At 43.2% G+C, this 6192-nt stretch overlaps 1 protein-coding gene across 1 annotated transcript in view; it reads right to left on the bottom strand.

Annotated features, from left to right (window-relative positions):
* chsy1 (chondroitin sulfate synthase 1) overlaps positions 1-6192 on the bottom strand; it is a 226399-nt gene that overhangs the window by 169943 nt on the left and 50264 nt on the right.

Raw genomic sequence — 6192 nt, 5'->3', positions numbered from 1 at the left:
GAAGTTGAGTCGACATTGGTAGTGTGCGTAGGAGGAATAGGCAAGAATTGTTTCCGTTCAGTTTTCGTCGAATATGGTCTGATGGCTTGACTTGCTGTATATGATGTGAGGTTAATGGATATGCAGACTGACATCTTTATTGTGGCCATCTTGTCATTTTCCCTGATTGCAGTATATATACTTGTATGATATCTATGGTTGTTAGATTCGAGTGTAGGTGTTGCGTTTTGACATACATGAAAGGAGATAGTGGGTTGTGTCCCCTGCCGTGCTGCGTCATAGGGTTCTATTAGCGTGAGCAGGCGAGATTACTCGGTAGACACTGCGGGTGTACACTGGACAGATTGTTTAAATGTGCTTTAAAAATACCCTCTTGCAATGGTCATAAACAGGTTGACAACTTCAAAGTGGGCTTTCGAATTCATCATGTACTTCCGAAGAAAGTGGAGCTATGTTGGCTAGGGGTGGATCAGAAGCACTCGGTATTACAGTAGACAATAAGAACCGTCTGTGGAGGGGGATTGGCTTTCATTAGGATAATGTTCACCCAGACCTCTGCCTTTACTGCCATCTCCATTAGGCAGCCAAATTATTTCTTGGTGTTATAAAATTGTACTGTACTGATCGTTACCTACCTGGAGAGTAGCGTAGTTTCCTCTCGAGAACAGGTATCCACTATCTCACTACTGTTTCGAGTGGAGGAAGAGAAGTTCGTATTTATTTTACTGGTGTTGTAGGAAGATGGTAAAGATATACTGACCTCCGTCAATATACTTACTCACCATTACTGTGGCGTGTGACCACGCTCCGTACCGTTCAGATGATGATCGTCCTGTTATTACATTCCCAAAACATCTATCTGCCTGAAAGCATCAGATATGTGCATCTCTGAGCGTCAATGTACATTGAGAAACGAAATCATATGTTGACACTGATTCAGCTCCCCCCTTCCACCTCTATAACTATTGGAGCTGAATTGGTAGAGTCTTGCTGACTCCAGGCCCGTTATCTAGTTATGGTGTCCGATAAAGAAGACCCAAGGAGCAAGGAGCCAGGGAGAGAGTCGAATTTAGTTAGGGTAGAGAAGTGAAAAAGAGTTAGAAGAGCAATATTATGTGACAAGAAGTACACTGCTCACATGCCTACACTCCGTTCGTACACGAGGGTCCACGGGACTTACGAGTACTGATTACCATCCTGCTCCTCTCCGTCCACTCTACAGTAGAATTGACTACCGGCTCCTCTTCCTCCATGGAGTCCACTACGACGGAACGGAAAGTAGACTACGTGCTGGGTGTTATTGCGCCGCATCACATTGGTGAGCGAGAGAGGTACCTCGCTACACGGTGTGGTAAACTGAAGTAAGTGGTTATTACTGAACTATGCTGTAGGTGAGCTTTTGCCACTCTCCGGACTCCGTTGACGCTACAGTAGGTGGGAGGAGTACTACTCCTCTGCCTCTCCTCCACGTACGAGTACTTATATACCTTTCCTCTCCCTCGGTGCAACCGTACCCCCAGTTTACGCAGATCTAAGGTCAATTACCTGACCTGTTTTTTAGCCCTGTTTTTTCCCGAATGGGATTGCTAACTCCTCTCCTCTCCTCCACTACCAGTAGTACTACCTTCCTGCTCCTCTCCTCCACGATAAACGAAGTTGGTAGTACTACCTCCTTTCTCGCTCTACCCTCTTTCACCCAGTTACCACGTTTACATTGTAGCTTAGCACTCACCTCTGCAGCAGTGACTCGATATATGGCCCCACGGTACAGAGATGAGCTATAATCAACAAAAGACGATGCATAGTAGGTCTCTATGTGACCAAACCTGATCCGGTTATCCCCTGAAGAATGCCTTTGCAAACACACTAGGTTCGAGTGTTTTAAAACATCCCATGAGTCCCTTAGTTGGGACAATAGCCCGACGAAAAGCCTCAGTTGCGCACGTTACGTGCCGCGTCCGAAGTTACTACCTCACAGTACCCAAGTGATCTCCTTCACTACCTTTCGCCAAGCCTAAAATAATGAAACTTTCTCCACCCTCTCTGTAATGATGTTGAATGAGTGACATAACATAATGCCATGGCACTTCATGGCCAATTAATTCATAACAATTTGAATCAGCAGGTGTCATATACATAATGAAAGAAGAGTTGCCATTACCGGTGATAGCTCATAGCTGACAGGCATTTATAACACTCGTATGACAGCGTTACAATAGTAATGTGCTTTAAAAAATACCCTTCTGCAATGGTCATAAACAGGTTGACAACTCAAGTGCTTTTCAATCAATCATACTCAAAATGGGCTATTTTTGGGCAGGGTGAGACAGAGCACTGGTAATTACAGTAGACAATAAGAACCGTCTGTGGAGGGGGATTGGCTTTCATTAGGAATAATGTTCACCCAGACCTCTGCCTTTACTGCATCCCATTAGGCAGCCAAATMATTCTTCGGGCCGTCAATTAATTGTACTGTACTGGCTGACAAGCGATGTCAGATGTGTGCCTGTTATCATCCAAAACACTCCTATCTGCTGAAGACATCTACCTGCTCTCTGACCATGTGTAATGAATGAATGTGCACTGATAGCCCCTTTCCACCCTATAAAAACATATATTTATTGGTGAATTGGTGGATTAGTTGCTTGACTTCAGTGCGTTGACAAATGATATTTTGCTCGATAAAACAAGGGAGCCGTCAAYGAGCGAGTGAGCAGCAGTCCAATTTAGGGTAGAGAAGTTAAAAAGATTAAGAGCTAATATATTTGACAAGATTGGTCATGACACTCCCGAAGACACTCTGACTTTGAACGAGGGTGTTTGCAAATGTGAGGAGATTGAGGATGTTGACTGTTCCCGTTAAACTGCAAAAGGAGCTTTTTATGCAATTTGGTGAACGCCCAGCGTGCTAGTGTGGCTTATATAACGGGAACGACAGTTAAGAGCAAGGATCTAGCAATTACTGCTGTTTTTAGCCTGTTTTCGATGGGATGCTAAATCAAGTGTTATAATGTGCGGCTTATTCAAGTGTTCCAAAGTGGGTTTATATTCTGGTGCTTTGGGTAATCCCACAAAGCAATGAGTTAACAGCGTAGCTCTTCAGATTTACTCACCATATCAAGTATCCTCTCTGCGCCAGTCTAAACTAATGAAACTCTCCACTCTCAAAACTAATACAAATACATGACACAGTGTGACTTTTCTGTGAACTTAAAAASCCTTGATATAGGCACCATTTGGGGGAAAACATGAGTGGAAATGCAACTAAACTGTAGAGTGTATCAAGGAAAAATGTACCTATTAGGAATGATCACAATAAAAGATGAAACCACTTTTATGCCAGCCTGCATTACTGTTTGGAAATTTGAATGGAAGTATCATAGACTACAGGAAACCTAAACGGAGACTACTTGTAGCACATGGAAAGACTACAATCCCCCGTGACTACAGAGTAACCCAATATACATGGAGAATAACCTAGAGCTGCTTTTGTAGTCCACTCAAGCAAACATGTCTGGAACACTTAGGCTGTGTTTACACAGGAAGCCAAATTCTGATATTTGATACACTAATTGCTCTTGTGACCAATCACATTAGATCTTTTCACATCAGATCTTTTTCAGAGCTGATCTGAAATGATCAATTAGTAAGGCTGTGACTGTCATGGAATTTTGGATGATGGTAATTGGCCAGCCAAATGACCTTTTGTTCACTGTAATAAACATTTGACTGGATTTGCTTGGGATTTTGTTTTTAACGCAACGCCACATTTTCTACTCTCCTCCGCTCCTGACTGTGTAACGGATGTGAAATGGCTAGCTAGTTAGCGGGTACGCGCTAGTAGCGTTTCAATCAGTTACGTCACTTGCTCTGAAACGTATTAGTAGTGTTACCCTTGCTCTGCAAGGGCCGCGGCTTTTGTGGAGCGATGGGTAACGACGCTTCGTGGGTGACTGTTGTTGATGTGTGCAGAGGGTCCCTGGTTCGCGCCGTGTCGGGGCGAGGGACGTACTAAAGTTATACTGTTACATTGATGCTGTTGACCCGGATCACTGGTTGCTGCGGAAAAGGAGGAGGTTGAAAGGGGGTGGAGTGTAACGGATGTGAAATGGCTAGCTAGTTAGCGGGTACGCGCTAGTAGCGTTTCAATCAGTTACGTCACTTGCTCTGAAACGTATTAGTAGTGTTTCCCCTTGCTCTGCAAGGGCCGCGGCTTTTGTGGAGCGATGGGTAACGACGCTTCGTGGGTGTCAGTTGTTGATGTGTGCAGAGGTCCCTGGTTCGAGCCCGGGTATGGGCGAGGGGACCGGACTAAAAGTTATACTGTTACAACTGCATGAATAGAACGAGATTCCCTATTCAAGTCAATGATGGCATAATGGGTGGACTGGTGGCCATTGAGACAGTACCATCGAACGGCAGGTAGCCTAGGGGTTAAGAGAGTTGGGCTAGTAACCAAAAGGTTGATTGTTCAAATCACAGAGCTGGCGAGGTGGAAAAATCTGCTGTTCTGCCCTTGAGCAAGGCAGTTAACCACAAAATGGCTCCCCGTGCGCTGTGGACGTTAATTAAGGCAGCCCCCCCGCACCTCTCTGATTCAGACGGGGTTCGGTTAAATGCATTCAGTTGTGCAACTGACTAGGTATCCCTTTTCTCTTTCCTTTCCTATAGGAGCAAAGTAGAAAGTAAAATATGTGCTGTGATTGGTTGATTAAAACTCTACTGACATTACAAAAAAATACATTCCATTGCATGAGCAACATCATTAAATGGACATTACTATGAAAATTATTACATCACAAATGCCAGGCAGCCATTGCGAGTGTACCCATGCGTTTACCAGCCAAATAGGTCGTTATCAATGTGCCGTTTTCAAGGGATTGTTAAATAAAGGTTATAACTATTTGGTTGTAATATAATCACCTCTTGAAGAGCATAGTCACAATTACACATTTCAGATTATTCCACATTTATCTCTATCATCAGAGTTATACAGTAACTGCATGCGTTTCATGATCAGTAAACAGAGAGTAGCCTCATGATATCTCTCAATATTGGCCACCTTTAATTGGATATTTCAGTGATATAAAATAAAAGTGAAATATACCTACATTTGAGTCATTTAGCAGACGCTCTCATCCAGAGTGACTTAAAGGAGCAATTAGGGTTAAGTGCCTTGCTCAAGGGCACATTGACAGGGCCACCTAGTTGGCTAGGGATTCGAACCAACGACCTTTCGGTTACAGTCCCAATGCGCTTAACCACTAGAATACCTGCCACCCTGACAAGTACGAGTGGTTAGAAGCAGCAGAAGGGCGCATTTGCCGATGTACTGTTAGCTGGTAATGTTTACTTTCCTAGCTACTGGTAGAAACTTTGTACAGTTAGCTGGTAATGTTAACTTTGCTAGCTAACTTACTGGTAGAACTGTGTACAGTTAGCTGGTAATGTTAACTTTCCTAGCTACTGGTAGAAACTTTGTACAGTTAGCTGGTAATGTTAACTTTCCTAGCTACTGGTAGAAACTTTGTACAGTTAGCTGGTAATGTTAACTTTGCTAGCTACTGGTAGAAACTTTGTACAGTTTAGCTGGTAATGTTAACTTTGCTAGCTACTGGTAGAAACTTTGTACAGTTAGCTGGTAATGTTAACTTTGCTAGCTACTGGTAAAACCTTGTACAGTTGGCTAAACCTATAGTGGTAGGTAGACCTAATGTACTTTTTTCTCCAACCAACGTAGGACTACCTAGCGAAGTTAGCTAACATCCCATTTTCAACATTGTTTTTAACAGTATTTAATCCTGATTGCTGCTGAGAGACATGATAGGCGACATTGATTGAAGGACCACGTCAAATTGGCTAGCTAGCTAACAACAGATCACATCAATATGGCTAGCTAACAACAGATCACGTCAATATGGCTAGCTAACAACAGATCAAGTCAATATGGCTAGCTAACAACAGATCAAGTCAATATGGCAGCCTAACAACAGATCACATCAATATGGCTAGCTAGCAACAGATCAACGTCAATATGGCTAGCTAACAACAGATCAAGTCAATATGGCTAGCTAACAACAGATCAAGTCAATATGGGCTAGCTAACAACAGATCAAGTCAATATGGCAGGCTAACAACAGATCACATCAATATGGCTAGGCTAACAACAGATCACGTCAATATGGCTAGCTA

Source organism: Salvelinus sp. IW2-2015, unplaced genomic scaffold, assembly GCF_002910315.2.
Source record: "Salvelinus sp. IW2-2015 unplaced genomic scaffold, ASM291031v2 Un_scaffold1296, whole genome shotgun sequence".
Lineage (NCBI taxonomy): Eukaryota > Metazoa > Chordata > Actinopteri > Salmoniformes > Salmonidae > Salvelinus > Salvelinus sp. IW2-2015.
Note: the sequence above shows the minus strand (reverse complement) of the source record. Positions and strands in the feature narration are given on the sequence as shown.